The sequence below is a fragment of the Leptopilina boulardi genome, unplaced genomic scaffold, assembly GCF_019393585.1.
Source record: "Leptopilina boulardi isolate dan_hultmark-lab unplaced genomic scaffold, ZJU_Lbou_2.1 LbouV2_213, whole genome shotgun sequence".
Classification (NCBI taxonomy): Eukaryota; Metazoa; Arthropoda; class Insecta; order Hymenoptera; family Figitidae; genus Leptopilina; species Leptopilina boulardi.
Genome location: NW_026137767.1, coordinates 214,190 through 232,999, shown reverse-complemented (window position 1 = coordinate 232,999; position 18,810 = coordinate 214,190). Strand labels below are relative to the sequence as shown.

The following is an 18,810-nucleotide window of genomic DNA, read 5'->3' as shown; positions in this document are numbered from 1 at the left end:
TATATACACAGGAAAAAAAGTCTTACTCTGAGCATAGTCTAATTTTTTATTTTGATTAGAAAATAGCCGATAACTAATATTAATCACAAATAATGGTCTAAAAATAAACCGTTGAGGTCTTAATGAAAAACGAGATATTAATATGACAAATATTTAGTTCTATTAGATTCAAAACAAGCCTTTGTGGTCTTGGACTCAATACAAAATTTTATTCGCTAGAAATGAGACGTTAAAACTGCCCTACGACGAAAGAAAACACATAAGCCACATTGTCGCTTCAGTCGCTCTTCCGCAGTGTTTATATACAGAACTCGACCAAAGCGACAATGTGGCTTATGTGTGTTCTTCCGTTGTAGGGCAGAAAAGTCTTCAATCAAGCCCATGAGGTCTAGATACTAGTGAGTTGTAACTAGACGTACAACGAAAGTGCCCGAGTGTAAAGTGTCATGGACGCCTTTCCAAAAATGTGACGCGTCTATATAGTTAATCGGAACTAAAAGAATTAATTCAAAAGACTTACATATTCATTCCTGTATAAAAAATTTAAAAACTATGTTTATAAAACATTTTCATATCATGAATTGTTGTTTGTGTCCTATAAATTCAGCTTTAATTGTTATCAGTGTGAAAATAATGTTATATATACAACATAATTTTATTACAATTTTCTCACAAATATAAAAATATATAAATTAGGGTAACGACACCAGTGAAGGAACTGACACCAGTGAAAGAACAAATTTCATGTTTTGCATTCTAATTAGTGTAATAAGCAATTTGGTATTATAAATTATATATTTTTATGTTCCTTATTTAATTTACGTCTTTAGTATCTAAGATACCTAGAGAGTTAATACGTAAATTTTATAAAAAAAATTTTTTTTAAATGTTGTGTTGCAAATTTATCTTCAACAATAAGAACTCTTCTCTGACACGTTATTTCTTTTTTCACATTTAACTAATTTAAACTGCCTTAAATCGTCGGTCTTCTTTAAACTAAATTTATCTTGTGTATTAGAAATACTTCTTTTCATTTAAAAGCTAATAAAATATTAATTTGCCATAAGAAAAGTAAATTCCGTCATATAAAATCTATTGTAAACTCATTTATTACAATAATCTGAATATTACAGGGAAAGATAGTTGAGTATGCCGTGAGCGTTACTGAGGTCCCATTCCCACTTTAATTGCATATATCTTAAAAACCGTCCATTTTTTGACTTTTTGTCACTTGACTTTTTTGTTCAGAATGACCTAAACTAAAAAATATCAAAAGCACAGAAAAATTCACCGGACCCCCATTTCCCATGTATCCGGTGCGGGGTTCTTTATCTTGTGTATTAGAAATACTTCTTTTCATTTAAAAGCTAATAAAATATTAATTTGCCATAAGAAAAGCAAATTCCGTCATTGGGGTTTTTTTTTATTTACTAGTGAAAGAACAGAAATGTTTTTTCACTGGTTCCAATGCAATCCAATGAAGGAACACCTTCAACGAATAGTCTGAAGTCAAACAAAAAAATGACAAAATCAAATAGGTTAACACTGTTAGGTTACAATAATATTGTCAAAATAAATTGCAACTAGATGATTGATTGTAGGTTATAAATGCATTTTCAATTAAAAATAAGATTCTGCAAACTTAGTTAAAAAAAAAATTGGACAAGTGCGAGTTACACTCGCACTGAAATCGAGGGTTCCGTACTCGAAGCGAACTTATTTGGTATAAAAACAAATGTTTAAAAAATATGTGTTGTATGGCAACTAATATAAGTGATACGAAGAGGAACAATTTTCTTGAATTTTACAAAATTGTTCCTTTTTGTATCACTTATTTTATTTGACATACAACACATATTTTTTAAACATTTGTTTTTATACCAAATAAGTTCGCTTCGAGTATGGAACCCTCGATTTCAGTGCGAGTGTAACTCGCACTTGTCCAATTTTTTTATTTTAGAGTTGTAACGACTGAACAAATAAACTCAATCATGTTTATTAAATTATTTCTATAATCTACACATAAAAATACGTAAAAATAGTAAATTTGAAGACCTTTAGAAAAAATTTTTTCCTTTATTGGGAGAAAATTCATGATTTTTTCTAAAATTACACAGGCCTGCAAAATTCGACTTTTTTTTTTATTTTTGATATTGAAGTCGTTTCCTATGTAATTTTGTGCGCTGAACACAATCCCGTGTCCCAAAATGGCCCAGCACGTCAGGATTTTGAGAAAAGTGGGTGTAAAGAGTCCAAAAACCGTGTTTTTGGGTGTTTTCAAGAATTTTTTTCTCCTTAACCTGACGTGCTAGAAACTTCTACTAGGTCTTAAATTAAAGCTTAAATTGTGCACTTTAAGACCCATATGCGCAAGTAAAAAAAACTTAAGGGATTTTGAGAAAAGTGGGGGGAAAGAGCCCCAAAAAAATTTTTTTACATACTTTATATCGCAGAGGTTTTTTATGTATTTTTGTGCGCTGAACACGATCCCGGGTTCCAAAATGGCCTAGAACGACAAGATTTTGAGAAAAGTGGGGGTAAAAAAATAAAAAAACGCGTTTTTAGGGTTTTTTTAATATTCCTCTCCTTAACCTAACGTGATAGAGACTTCATCCCCCCACTTTTCTCAAAATCCCTTAAGTTTTTTTTGACTTGCGCATATGGGTCTTAAAGTGCACGCGTTAAGCTTTAATTCAAGACCTAGTAGAAGTTTCTAGCACGTCAGGTTAAGGAGAAAAAAATTCTCGAAAACACTCAAAAACACGTTGTTTAGGCTCTTTACCCCCACTTTTCTCAAAATCCCTTAAGTTTTTTTTTACTTGCGCATATAAGTCTCAAAGTGCACACTTTAAGCTTTAATTTAAGACCTAGTAGAAGTTTCTAGCACGTCAGGTTAAGGAGAAAAAATTCTTGAAAACACCCAAAAACACGGTTTTTGGGCTCTTTACCCCCACTTTTCTCAAAATTCTGACGTGCTGGGCCATTTTGGGACACGGGATCGTGTTCAGCGCACAAAATTACATAGGGAACGACTTCAATATCAAAAATAAAAAAACCATGCAGGCCTGTGTTATCAGTTTTTTCTTGACAGCCCCAGAAAAATCAACTCCAATCATCCTCGCTATATTTTTTTTGTAATCTACACGTAAAAATACGTCAAAATATATAAATTTGAATCACTTTAGATCAACTTTTTTGCGGAAAAATACATTTTTTTCTTAAATTTATCATTTTTCTTCAAAAATTTGATAAAAATTGATCATCAACTCCAATCGTGCTTACATTTTATCCCTGTATTTTTCACGCAAAAATACAGTTTTACAGCAAATATGAACAATTTGGGTTGAATATTATGTGCGCTAGGGAGAATAAATCATTTTTTTCGAAATTTTTTATTTTTCCTTGACAACGCTATGTAAATTGATCCGAATCAAGTTCGCTATATTTTTCCTGTAATTTTCACGTAAAAATACGTAAGTGTACCAAATTTAAGCTCTTTATGTCAAAAGATGTGGCTGCTAGGGGGGGGAGGGGGTACATAGTCATTTTTAGGTATTTTTCGTAAAAATTCATGGTTTTTCCTTGACAACGCTATGATAATCAACTCCAATCATGCTCGCTATATTTTTTTTGTAATCTACACGTAAAAATACGTTAAAATATATAAATTTAATTTCCTTTAAATAAAATTTTGTTCGTTTTTGGTGGAAAAATACATTTTTTTCCTAAAATTGTCATTTTTTCTTGAAAAACTTGATAAAAAGTTAATCATCAACTCTAATCGTGACTGATTTTTTCCCCTGTATTTTTCCCGTAAAAATACATTTGTATACTAAATATGAACTGTCTGGGTTGAATATTGTGTGCGCTAGGGAGAATAAATAATTTTTTTCGAAATTTTTGATTTTTCCTTGACAACGCTATGTAAATTGATCGGAATCAAGTTCGCTATATTTTTCCTGTAATTTTCACGTAAAAATACATAAGTGTACCAAATTTGAGCTCTTTATGTCAAAAGATGTGGCCGCTAGGGGGGGGGGTACATAGTCATTTTTAGGCATTTTTCGTAAAAATTCATGGTTTTTCCTTGACAACGCTATGTTAATCAATTCCAATCAAGTTCGCTATATTTTTCCTGTAATCTACACGCGAAAATACATATGTGTACTAATTTTCAGCCATCCAGATAAATTTGTGTGGCCGCTAGGGGGGGGGGGTACACGATTTCAAAAAAACCGATATTAATAGGGTTCCGAACCGAGTACGGAACCCTAAAAATATTCATAATTATCATTAATTTACCTTTATTTTAGTATATTACAAACATTTTATTACTTTATCTTTGTTTAAATATATTTTTTAAATATATTTTAAATATATATTTCACATTGTTCTTTCACTGGATGCAGAAAATTCTTTCATTAGACAATTTGTTCTTTCACTGGTGAAATAGGTATGTTTTACTTATTAATTAAAATTTTAATTAACATCTTATATTTATGAAAATTAAATATGACCTTCGCATTCTACACTTAATTAGCTATCGAAAAAAAATTGGTAAAAAAATTTTCAATAACTGCATTCAAAAATAATAAATGATAAAAGTATGCATTTCCTTAAATGTTCTTTCACTGGTGCCGTTACCCTATATACAAAAATAAATTGGTCTCTTTATGTTTTATATATACAGTATGATTTATATCAATAAAATGTTGTTTGATGTTTCAAAACTTGTGTAAAATTTCAATAATATGGTGTTGACAGGTTACATAAAAGTTTAGGTTACGTTAGCTAATTTTTATACCGCGCAGTGGTTTCATTTGAGCCCAGGTTCGGGCTTGTAGCTACTTTCTATTTCGAAAGGCAGCTTATTGTTAGCCCCTACAGTAGGCTTAAAGTAAGACTTATTCTATGAGCGAGTTAGAAACTATATTCGGTCTAGTTTGTGTCCCATATTGAAACTAGCTTCTTTTCGGGTTTGAAACAAAACTTATTTTTTCCTGTGTATATACAGAAAATTACATTTTACCCAATTTTATGATTTATTAACAATATATACGGTTTAAGAGCATATGAAGATTCGTGTATCTGAACTCAAGAGTCGTATTTACTTGCACAGTAGTAGGTCGGGTTGTATCTGAGCTATGGACACTCAACGTAAACGTTAAGTTAAATTAAAAAATTGTTGTTCTAAATTGTGAAAACTGCGTCCATTCTTACCGTACAGTAAAAAACACATGGTACAACTGTTCATTCTTACCCTGGGGAAAAAATGAACGACATTTTCAGACGAGAAATAAACCAATAGCTATACACCAGAGGACATCAGGTATCTAAAAGCGTCATGTTTCTTGTGCCTGTGAGATAAAAAGGTATATTTTGCTTCCTCGTGGAGGAAGCTTTGTAGTCCTTTCGTTTATAAAACTTTTTAAAGTGCCGGAAACAAATTTTTTTCTTTATGGAAACATGTTATATGAGATCCTGATCAATTGAGGGCCTCCATGCAATAAGGGGACGAACGTGATTTTCGTTGTCTCCTTGCGCAGCTGGCAGCGCGCCGTCCGCGGGGACTTCTACTGGCGCGCTCGTCCCCTTATTGCATGGAGGCCCTCAATTGTCCGGATGTATGTATGTATGTGTATGTGTGTGTGTGTGGATCCCTTTTTTGTTTAGAAGATAACTTTAACAGGTTTTAATGGATTTAGATAAAATTTGGTACGCTCATTTATCATATTATTATCTCAAATCTGACCAAAGGATTTTGAAAAATACCCCAAAAATAAAATTTTATCGTCTTTTTTCCAAAAAATTTTTTTTAATCGAAAAAATTTTTAAATAGAAAAATTTAAGGTTATATATAATAAAATCGTATTCCTTACGTCAAGACGAATCGATTGATATATATAAAGTATACATTTGAGGTAAATTTAAAGAATTAATGAAAGTTAAAAAATCAAAAATTCACATTTTGGCAATAAAATTTTGCTTTCTCCACGAGGAAGCAAATTTTTTTGCTGATCGTAAAGAGGAAGCAAAATGTTCATGTAATGAACATCTGAATTTACAACTTGTTTTACTTTATTATGTTATAGAAAAAGAAAATTTTTAATAATATTTAATAATAATGTAATAATATATATGAGGCAAAATTCCTGAAGTGATCCAACTTTAAAATTCAAGGTTTTCGGATCGAGCTGAAATTTGCACAAACTTTAGTACTATCGGTGAGTACTTCACCCATAAATTATTATTATTAAGTTTTATGTAAAACTTTAGTGGAGAAGGGTGTTCAAGTTTCTCGTCAAATGTGAACAGTGGATTTTTTAAAAAATCGTAACTTCTATATAAATGAATGAAAAAAAATTTGACCTATATGTTTTCAAAAGGGCACTTTTTTTCCTATTTTACCCTTAAAATGAAGCTTATGATACGGGCAAATCCACGAAACTTTTAACTTTTGTGATTCTCGAATCGAACACTTAAAAATCTGAATTATTTTAAATTAAAACTTTAAGTATCATTTTTTTTGCTAAATTATATACAAAGGAACATTTATGTACAGTATTAGAACAAAATATTTATTTGGCAATTAGATTTATAAGTTAAAAAGTGAACAAATGCTTAAATTTCATTTGAATTTCTTGAAAAAGTTCATATTCTTAACGTTTTTATTTTTGCGGCGTATCAAATATCACTTTAGCTACTATGGAAATATCTAACAGACATATTTTGTCAAAAAATTTTCACTATCCCATTAGTGTGCCACCACTAAAACTAAAAATACGAAGGTTTGATTGAGTGATAGCACTTTTTAAAAAAATTCAATTGAACGTCTTCTTATGAAAATATCTATTACGGCGTTGGATAAAAAAACAAAGTTCAATGCATTTCTTAAAAGGTGATGAAAAAACAAAAATTTTAAGACCTTTTTCAATGATGTGCCTCGAATCGCTGTTTTTTATAAACAAATTCAAAATTTTTTTTTCGTTAACATATTTTGAAAGTAGATGAAAAACTGAAACTTTTTTGTATCTTTGTCATAATTTCTAAATTAAATACTTTTAGAGTTACATGTCATTGAAATTAGGTGTATTTCAAAAAAATCAGATTTTTAAAAATTCATAACTCAAAAATTTGAGCACTTATAAAAAAATAAAAAAATAAGTAAACCTTTTTTTTCTACGAAGAATAAGAAAAAAATATATTTAGACGAATTTAAAAGCTCATAGGTATAAATCTCACGTGGAATCGCCCATATATATAATATAATATAGGGTAGAGTGACAAACAGTGGGACACTTTTTTTTTAAAGACATATTAATATGTCAATTTTATATATTGTTGAAGACTTTTTGGTATTACCAAAAAGTTTGAACTCTTTTCTACACAATGCACATATTCTATTAAGATTATATTGTGATTAAATAAAAAAATTTGAAGTTTTTCAAACTTGATACATTATTCTTGTTTTGAAGGTTTGTGTTAAACAGTGGGACACCTATTATTAAGTACCGAATGATTATTTCAATAATAATATTCTGCTTCCAACGTTATGTAAATATATATATTTTGCATTAAATAACGTTAACAAATGTTGCAAAACACTCATAATTTAATAATATTTCACATTTTTATAATACGATGTCAAGTTCTATATAAAAAATTGCTATTATTTTTTTCTCGTTTACAGTATTGCTGATCATACGTCATAATTTGGTCATAACCTAAAAACAATTTGGAGAAAAATTTGAATAGTCGTTCTCTTACCAAGTGTTACTTTTTAAATGTTGTCGAACAATAATTGTAATAATTATTAATTATAAATTTTGAATTTTTTATTGTTTTTTAGCATAAAAAAATCACATTTTTAGTCGCTGTGTAAGTATAAATCCGCATGCGAATAGCTGACACAACTTATAATCAGTGTTGCCAAAATCCACGTTTCATAAACTTAAATTTTTGCCTGTCCCAGTGTTTAATGTCCCACTGTTTAAATTGAGCAATCGCAAGAAATTATTTAAATAAAAATTGTTTGTGAAATTTTAAAATATTTTAAATTATTGGATATTATACTTAAAAACATAAGTAAACGAAGTAACAATTACACTTTTTATTAAAACTGTCCTATCTATATAAAAGTCAGCATTGTATTTCAAGAAAAAATTTACTCTGGTACGTCAAAAACGGTTTTTTTTCAATTTTCTTTGTAAATAATGAATCAATGTGTCTAAAATTTTTGGAGATAGTGTGTTGTCATAAACATGGTTTACATTTAAATTTTGGTCGAGTTTCTTTAAGTAGTTTTTCAGAAAATTAAAGTGTCCTACTGTTTAAACTGTCCCACTGTTTGTCACTTTGGATAAATTTTTTGCGGGTAATTTTAACCAATGCTAATTCATATATAGATGGTTGCCCCCTCAACTAGAATAAAATTTGTTGCAGTTAATTTTTATACCAATTTTGGGGTAAAAGTTCTACTCTTTTCGTGTGTTATGACAAATGCAATTTATATAATTTGAATTTGATGTTAATTGAGTATTATGTCAAATGAAATATGTCATATTAGATTTATCTCAAATTATTTTTATGTCAAATGGAATTTGGGGTTTAATCATGCGAGTCACACTTTCGAGCGCAAAGCGCGAGTGCCATGAGTCGAAGAACTTTAAGACTCTACTTTAATTATTATATCTAATTTATGCTAAAAAAATTAAACAAATATAAAAATAATTTTTAAAAATTTCCAAAATTTTACATCGAAGTAAAAAAAAGTTTATTTAAATTTATATATATATATATATATATATGTCGTAGGCAACTAGAAAAATTCGCAATTTAGCTAAATGGCTAAGCGTTTAGCTAAATGGCACCGAATAGACAAATGGACTTTGAAATTGATTAAATTCGTCTACTTACCTGAATAGATTAGTCATTTAGTTAAGTAAATAGGCTATTTTTTCAAAAACTGTCAGAGAGGGAGGGGGTTGTATTTTTTTGGCAAATGTAAACAGTGAATTTTTGAAGAGTTGTAACTTTTAAACAGAAAGAAGAAAAAAAATTTGTCCTATATGTTTTCGAAAGGTTTTTTCCTGCTCTTTCAAACGGTGAAAAAATTTTTTCAAAAAATTCAAATTTTGACCCTTTCTTCTGATAATCAAACAGTTTTTTTATTTTTTTTTATTTATTTTTTTTTGAAAGCTAAAAATGTCTATTTTCACCACAAAAAATATTGAGATGTCCTTTTTTGTTATTTTCGAGATATTAATTAAATAATTAATTAATGTTAATAAAAAATTAATTATTTCACAAATAAATAAAGTTATTGCAATCCTGAAGGTACCAATTGAAAGCTGACGTAATTCCGCATCCAACGAGTCTTATATGGACTATTTTGGATTAGAGTATTTTTTATAAACAATTGCCATGTTACCCAATTGTTTACTAACAATCCACTAATCCAAAGTACTTTATATATAATAGGGCTCGTTGGATGCGGAATTATGTCAACTTTCATCTAGTACACTGAAAAAAAATTTATTTGATTCAAATATTTCAAATTATTTGAAAAATATTTAATTGGTTCAAATACTTTTTATTTCGATCAAAAAAATATGTATTTGATTCAAATAACTTGAATTATTTGAATCGCATTTATTTGAACCAAATAAATCGTATTTGGTTCAATTAAATAAATGAATTTATTTAATACAAATAATGAGTTACTTGAAACTATTCATTTATTTATTTAACTCAAATATTTCGTTTCTTTGATACAAATAAAAAGTATTTGACACAATAAATTTATGTAATTGATTTAAATAAACTGAATTATTTAATACAAATAATTCGTTATTTAATCCTAATACACTATTTTATCAAGACAAATAAAAAAATAATTCAATCAATTAAATATTTATTTTTTATTTATTTATTTATTTATTTGTTAGAGGGTATTAATAAACCCATACAAAAGAGTTTGACATGAAAGATTTCTTATATACTATTTATACTAGAACCTATTCTGAAACTGAATAACTCAAGATTTCCTTGATATAATTAACAATTTTTTTAAGAGCATTTGAACCTTCGTGACGTCACAAATCATGGCGCATGACACGCAAACTTCTCAGGTATGTGAAAAGCACAATTTTGAATATTTTTTAAAAAAACCTTTTGGAAAATGTTCAGAATAACATAGACTCTGTCTGTTATGTGCGGAAAATTCAAAATTTTGCGTTTAAAACGTTTTTTAAACAATGTTAAGGTCACAAATTATGGCGCATGACACGCAAACTTCTCAGGTATGTGAAAAACACAATTTTGAATATTTTTTAAAAAAACCTTTTGGAAAATATTCAGAATAACACAGACTCTGTCTGTTATGTGCGAAAAATTCAAAATTTTGCGTTTAAAACGTTTTTTAAACAATGCCTACATATAAGCAATTCGTGTATTTTTCCTTACTTGTGACAACCAACTTAAACATTGTTTAAAAAACGTTTTATACGCAAAATTTTGAATTTTTCGCACATAACAGACATAGTCTATGTTTCTCTGAACATTTTCCAAAAGGTTTTTTTAAAAAATATTCAAAATTGTGTTTTTCACATACCTGAGAAGTTTGCGTGTCATGCGCCATGATTTGTGACCTTAACATTGTTTAAAAAACGTTTTAAACGCAAAATTTTGAATTTTCCGCACATAACAGACAGAGTCTATGATATTCTGAACATTTTCCAAAAGGTTTTTTTAAAAAATATTCAAAATTGTGCTTTTCACATACCTGAGAAGTTTGCGTGTCATGCGCCATGATTTGTGACGTCACGAAGGTTCAAATGCTCTTAATTGAAGATGGTTTTCTATCATTTAACAAGTCCAGCCATGAATTTTTAACGGATTCTTCGTTGATGTTTACAAAATATTTTTCTCTTATCTTAGACACGCCCTTGCAATCAACAAAAAGATGATATTCATCGAAGATCGGTTTTTGTTCATCACATTTGCATTTTTGTTCCTTGGAAAGTTTATAACATTTATTTTTGATTATTATTCGAGTTTGAAAGACATTTAATAACCTAAATTGTGCACAGATTTTTAGTAACGGTAGGGGCAATCTCGCTTGTAAATATGGTTGAGGACCGTCGTACAGAGATAGATGGGAATATAGTTTAAGAGAAGAAGAGCTCTGGAGACTCATTATATCCGAGTTGAATAAGAAACTGTCATATTTTTTTAGTAGTTTATTTTTAGAATTTTTCAATAATTCGGCAGTTAGGGTGTTCCAGATCTCCTCCTCTCCGATACTAACAAAAAATATTTCTCTCACTTGAGATGCCCAATTGTATTTCTCCTCTCCTTTTTGACAGTCAGCTAGATTTTTTAAACGTTCGAAACAAATTTTCGGATATCTCTCATTATCCATTTCGTACATTTTTTCGAGCCAATTTAAAATCATTTTAAAAATTCTTAGAGAGATATGCCTTGATCCCGTTTCTATTCTGACAGCATAATTAGGAGTATTTCGAGGGAGGTTTAAAACATTTTTATAATAATCTAAATGGATTTTTTCAATGTCATCTAAGTATCTGAGGCTCCACAACAAAGCCCCATATAGCAAAGTGCTTGCAATAAAACTATCAAAAAATCTATCTACCGGACGCCAAGAGTCAAGTTTAAGATTGTTTATTACTGGAATGGTAGTTCCTATTGCTATTCTCGTTTTGCTTATTGCCTGCTGCGTCGCCTTTGCGAAAAGTGTAGATTCCGCAAAAGAAACCCCCAAATAAGTATAGGAACTTACTACTTCAATTTCTTCATTATTATAAAGTAAGGGAGAATATCTTTTCGTATGACCGCGTCCACCCCTCTGGAAAATCACCACTTTTGTTTTATTTACATTTATTGTCAATTTGTTTTCCTGGCAATAGTCCTGAAGAGTTTTGATAATTTTTCTCATTTCAATTACATTGTCTGCCATTATTGCAATATCATCCGCGTAAGCTTCCAATAAAATTTCTTTTAAATGGTTGATAGAGACCCCTCTGACCCCCCTGTTAATTAAATATTTTTCCAAGTCGGCTATATATAAATTAAAAATAAGAGGACTTAACGTTTCTCCCTGCATTACTCCCTCAGTGACTTCAGTTCGATCCGAGTTCCCCTCCCTAGTTCTAACAGAGACATTCGCCGCCGAGTAGAGACTCATCAATATTTTTATAAATTTAGAACCTACACCTAGTGAGTATAATTTTTTTTTTATTAAGTAATGGTTCAAAGAAGGAAACGCACCCTTGAAGTCAATGAAAAGAACGAATAACTTCCCTTTTTGTATATTTATTCTATTTTGGATCATTGCATTCAGAGTGAATAAATTGTAGAGACAACCACGTTTCTCTCTGAAGCCTGATTGTGATTCGGGGATTAAATCGTTCTCTTCAATCCATTTGATAAGTCTTCCTGAAAGTGTCTGCGTGAAAAGTTTGAGAATGCAGTTTAGCAAGGCAATTGGTCTGTAATTTGAGGGATCAAGTTTATCTCCTTTTTTGAGAATCATTATTATGTCCATATTTGACCAAGATTGAGGAATACTTTCTTTTATCATTATTTTATTAAACAAATCCAAAATATAGTCAATTCCATTTTTTTTTCGCTTTCGGGAATCCATAAGGGAGAACTGGACGGGCGATCAATTTTTTTACAACTACAAAAGAAGGACGAAATAAGGTTCTATTGAACTGGGCTCGATATGGTACTATAAGAAGGAAAACAAGGAGACCTCATCTTGGCCATTATTTGACAAGGCCCACGCTATTCTCTGGACCCACGCCACGAATGACTTTTCCCGCTAAAAAGGTGATGAGTATTTTTGTATAATTTTTTATATATATTTATATTTGTTATGAGGCTTGTTTAATTTGTTTATGCATATGCATCTTATTTATTTAATTATTTTTCTTCATTTGTGATTCTCTTTTCTCTGTCTCTAATCTTGATTTTTATTATTAATTGACGTATGTGTGAATGTGTGTTTGTATTTAACGCGGACAGGATTTGTGAACATATTTTTTTTTGTTATAATCGACTCGAGTCAAATTAATAAATTTATATCTAATACCTGATTTTCTATTATTTAATTTGTGAAATTGTTTTTATTCAACGTTTAATATTTTTTATCTTCTTATATTTTATCATGATTTGTTTTAATCTATTATTTCAAGTATAAATTTGTTACAAAATAATTTTCATAATTGATTCAAATAATTATTTATTAGCTTTGAATATTCCATTTATTTGATTTGAATACTTTGTATTTGATTCAAATAACTATTTATTTGATACGATAAAATAAAATACTTAGGTTTAGTAAATGTGTATTTGGTTCAAATACATATTTATTGGATAATAAACAAGTAAATGATGTCTTTGAATGAAATACTTTTTATTTGATCCAAATAATTTTTTTTTTCAGTGTAACGTCAGAATTACGATAACTTTGTAAAACATATATGTCAACATTTTTTAAATCTACTTATATAATATTTACAATTTTTAGTTAATTTATTAACTATTAAGGTTAATAAAAAATAAAAAAAAAATATTTTATAAACAAATAAAGTTTAAAATTAATAATTAAAAAAGCGATTTTTTAAGTAAATTTAGTTCATATATAACTCCGAAAAAAATCAAATTTAAAGAAATAAGATTTTTTAAAAAGTTTAAAATTAATTTTTATAAATATAATAATTTTAAGGAGTTTAATACATTATGGCAGTTGACAATTGTTTAAAAAGCTATCATCTTCCATAAAATGCAATTATTTAAAAAATGTCAAATTACATTACATTTTAATAAATATCTTGAATACTATTGGGATGTCCGTTACTGTGAAGCGCTCTCAGTTGAAAACATTTTTAACCCAAGAAGACTAGAACCAGGAGGGGAAACTCCGTTGTAAAGATGCGGCGTGACAAACAAGCCACTAGAAGGCGTGGCTTATCGTTCGTGCTTTGCTATTCAGACGAATTTCAGTGTTCTGCGCATACTTTCTTGACACTGATATTTGAAATGTAGCAGACGCTGTTTTTAAGTTTCTGTTTATGCGGTTATGGCAAATGGTTTACCCATAAATTTTTTGATGCGATTATATTTAATTAATTATATGTAACTAGCAAAATTAAACGCGCGCAAGCGCGCCAAATTGAGTGTTTAATTGTTTGTTATAAAGAAATTAAAGATTAATATTATCAATAATAATTTAATTTATTAGAATATTATTACATATTAAATGATAATAATGAAAATTATATGTTTACAAGCCTCGGATTATACGACTTTTTCTGACTTTTTTCAAAAATAAGACTTTTATCGACTTCTTTTAATAAAATGCGACATTTTTTTTAACATTTGAAAAAAATGTAAATAAAATACATTTTTCTAGTATAAAATGTAGATCTTCATCATATCTTCTTCAATTAAATTATTTAACAAATTTTAAACTAAAATGATTCTTCACTACATTAATTAATTTTAATAATTTTAATGAAATACATCACAAATTCAATTATATCAAAATTATTTTTTTTTTATTAAAAAAAAAAAAAAAATTTATTTAAAAATCTGTAAAATATTTTTGTTAAAATAAAAAACAAATCCACTTTTTTTTGGAATATAAATCGACTAAAACGACTTTTTTGTGTCTTTAAGTTGATTCGAGGCCTGTGTTTTTATAATTAATATTTAATAGGTATTCGTTGGCACCTGGTACCTTAAAAATTAATTTTTAAAAATAAATGTTTTTCAAATTACTATCTTATACGAAATTTCCTGGCGCATCTTTTTTCTCATCATACATTTTTTGTACAATTTTTGAATCAATATACAACTTTAAAAAGAATTTCGTTGGTAAACGTTGTGTACTTCAGCTTCGTGAATTAAATTTTCGAATTTGGAATTTTAAAGAAACTTATTCCGAAATTTGGAAACACAATTATACAACTTTGGCAAAAATAAGAAAAAGAATTGTCAAAATTTGACACGTCATAAGATTACTATTCAAAAAAACACGTGAAATCAGAAAAGGCCAACTTCAAGTTAGGACAGAAGGACAGACCAAGCATTTTATTATTATATAATTTACCTAACCAAGCAGACGCAAACATTTGCAGCTGCTTGCTACGAAATTTCCCCTTCAAAACCTACATGGATAGTATGCGCAGAATTCGTAAATTCGTTCTATTAGCAGTGCACGAACTTAAACGACACGCCCACCGTGTGCACGCTTACCATGCCACTACTCACTGCGGTAAAGCGTGGAAGTTTCACCTCCTGGTTCTAGTCTTCTTGTTTTAACCCTTGAAAGTAGGATGTTTGTCAATTTTTGTCCAGTTTAAACCAATCAGAGTAACTTTCAGACATAGTGGTGAAAAATGGTAATACTGAACGTAGGATAAAATGCTAAGCCACGCCCCCAGCGGACATCCCAATAAGACCTGAATGGGAATACGTTTTTTTAAATTGTAGGTCTCACAAGCGGACAAATAATGAGAGTTCTTTGAGTCATATTAATAAAGATTAAGAGCATTTGAACCTTCGTGACGTCACAAATCATGGCGCATGACACGCAAACTTCTCAGGTATGTGAAAAGCACAATTTTGAATATTTTTTAAAAAAACCTTTTGGAAAATGTTCAGAATAACATAGACTATGTCTGTTATGTGCGGAAAATTCAAAATTTTGCGTTTAAAACGTTTTTTAAACAATTTTTAGGTTGGTTGTCACAAGTAAGGAAAAATACACGAATTGCTTATATGTAGGCCATTTTTGGAAAGACCAGGATAAAAATTGGAAAATTCTTACGTAATTTATCAAATATTTGAATTAATTTTATTATAAATAATAATTAAAATTTTTTATTACTAATTAAACAATAAATTGTTGTTGTTTAATTACTTTTTTCAAAAAGCACTTATAAGAAAGCATATTTTTGCCAGCTTTCTAAATTATTCATCTCAATTTTGTAAAAAATAAAGGCCAAAAAACCAATTTATTTTTCAATTTTTCAACTATATAATTATTGTTTTTTATTTAAAAAATTGAAAAATGTTTGAATTTTCAACCTTTTTTACAACATTGAGATGAGTAATTTAAAAAATTCTCAAAAAATTGCTTTTTTATATGTGCTTTTTGAAAAAAGTACATAAAAAAACAATAATTATTTATTTAAAAAATTGAAAATAATTGGATTTTTAACTTTTTGTACAACATTGAGATGAGTAATTTTTAAAAATTCTAAAAAAACATGCTATTTTATATGTTCTCATTTGAAAAAAAGATGAAACACAATAATTAATTATTTGAAAAATTGAAATACAATTTGAAATTTAATCTCTTTTTTATACAATATTGAGAATAGCAATTTAAAAAATTTTCAAAAAATTGCTTTTTTATATGTACTTTTTGAAAAAATTATATGAAAAACAATAATTATTTATTTAAAAAATTAAAGAATAATCTGCTTTTTAGTTATTATTTTTAACAACATTGAGATAAGTAATTTGAAAAATTCTCCAAAAACTGTTTTTTTAAAAGTGCTTTTGAATAATTCAATTTACATGTGTTTTTTTAATAAAAAAGAATAATTATTGATTTAAAAAATTGAAAACTAATTCAATTTTTAAACAAATATTTTTCACAACTTTGACATTTGCAAATAACAAAATTAGGAAAAAACTGCATTTTTGTATGTTTTTTTTTTTTTTTAAAAGTAAATAAATAACAACAATTTATTGTTTAATTAGTAATAAACAATTTTAATTATTATTTATAATAAAATTAATTTATCCTGGTCTTTCCAAAAATGTCCTACATATAAGCAATTCGTGTATTTTTCCTTACTTGTGACAACCAACCTAAACATTGTTTAAAAAACGTTTTAAACGCAAAATTTTGAATTTTCCGCACATAACAGACAGAGTCTATGTTATTCTGAACATTTTCCAAAAGGTTTTTTTAAAAAATATTCAAAATTGTGCTTTTCACATACCTGAGAAGTTTGCGTGTCATGCGCCATGATTTGTGACGTCACGAAGGTTCAAATGCTCTTAACTGATTTTTTTGAATTTAAAATTTTTTTTAAATTGATCTTTGAATATAATTTTTTTAAAATTGTATATTTTTGTTTAATTTTTTAGAGTATTTTAAGACGCATCTTTTGAACTATTAGCGAATATTTTACTGTTATTCTATTCAAAGTTATTACTCTTGTAACAATTAGAAAAAAGTGTTTTGCCCATAATTTTAAAAAATGTATAGACTCCTATAGATATATATCTTTAGTTTTTTAGAGTTTTTTAAGATGCATCTTTTGACCTATTTGCGAACTTTTTTGCATTATTTGTTCAAAAATCTTTATTCGTGACTTTAATATTATCATAACTAACATAGAGAATATTTAAAAACGAATTAATTAACCTATAATTGAACTTTATATTACAAAATATTACAAAGTTATTAGTGTTGAAAATCTATCTCTGCAAACGCTGAACAACTACAACTTAAAACCTTTTATAAAATTATTATAATACTAAATAAGTTACCATTATATGGTAAAAAAAATCTCCATGAGGAAGCGAAGTACAAAAAATTCGTACTTCAACTTGACATCGGTTTATTAATTTTATATTTATATTTTATATGCTAATTGTCAAATAGAAAAACCAAGCTTTGTTTTATTCAAGACATTTCATAAGAAAAAACTGTAAAATTCTTTGGTAAAACTTTTTTAGTCTAGAAAATTATAAAATATTTTAATCTGATATACTAAATTATCTTACTTAATTGTTAAATGAATTTTATTGTGGAAAATATTAAAAACTGTAACTTTAATTTTATTTAAAGCATTTTTTGAGGTCAATAACACAAAAACAATACATTAATACTAGTTGATGGGCATTTATAATCAGAGACTTTTTACTAATAGACCCCTGACAGTTGAGAAACATGACTACTTGCATTCACGCCGGTCACGGGTCATTTATTATAAAAAGACATCAACTTGTTTCCAAAATGCCTGTTACAGTCAATTATAAAATAATAAATAGTAATTTTTTTTCAATATATTAAATGATAATTATTTTTCATTCCAACTGCTATTGTAAATAACGTAAACATGCCAACCAGCCGGTAATTAAGCGTGAATTTTACCATCGCGTTTTTCGTCACACTCAACTATTTAATAAAATAATGAATATATAACAATAATTATTATAAATAATAATGATACTGGTTTGAAATACATTTTTTTTATTTAACATTTATTATAATAAATAATTGATATAACTGATTGATGAGTACAAAAAATGGTTATGTGGTCTGAATATTAAGCCATCTTTTTTCATCAATCTATGCACCAATTTATAATCGTTAACTTCATATAAATAGTTATACAAATCTCTTACAGAACATCATTTTTTAAAGAAGTTTGCTGCAAACTTTCTATATGTACAAAAATAACTCCCTTATGCACTGAAAAATAAATTTATTTGATTCAAATACTTCAAATTATTTGAAAAATATTTAATTGGTTCAAATACTTTTTATTTGGATCAAAAAAATATGTATTTGATTCAAATAACTTGAATTATTTTAATCGCATTTATTTGAACCAAATAAATCGTATTTGGTCCAATTAAATAATTAATTGAATTGAATAAATGAATTTATTTAATACAAATAATGAGTTTAGTTAGTTAGTAGCTTTGAATATTCCATTTATTTGATTTGAATACTTTGTATTTGATTTAAATAACTAT

At 27.8% G+C, this 18,810-nt stretch overlaps 1 protein-coding gene across 1 annotated transcript in view; it reads left to right on the top strand.

Annotated features, from left to right (window-relative positions):
* The window catches only part of LOC127279031 (transcription factor Adf-1-like), a 259,928-nt gene that overhangs the window by 69,124 nt on the left and 171,994 nt on the right, over positions 1-18,810 (top strand). The gene's annotated exons all lie outside the window — the stretch shown is intronic.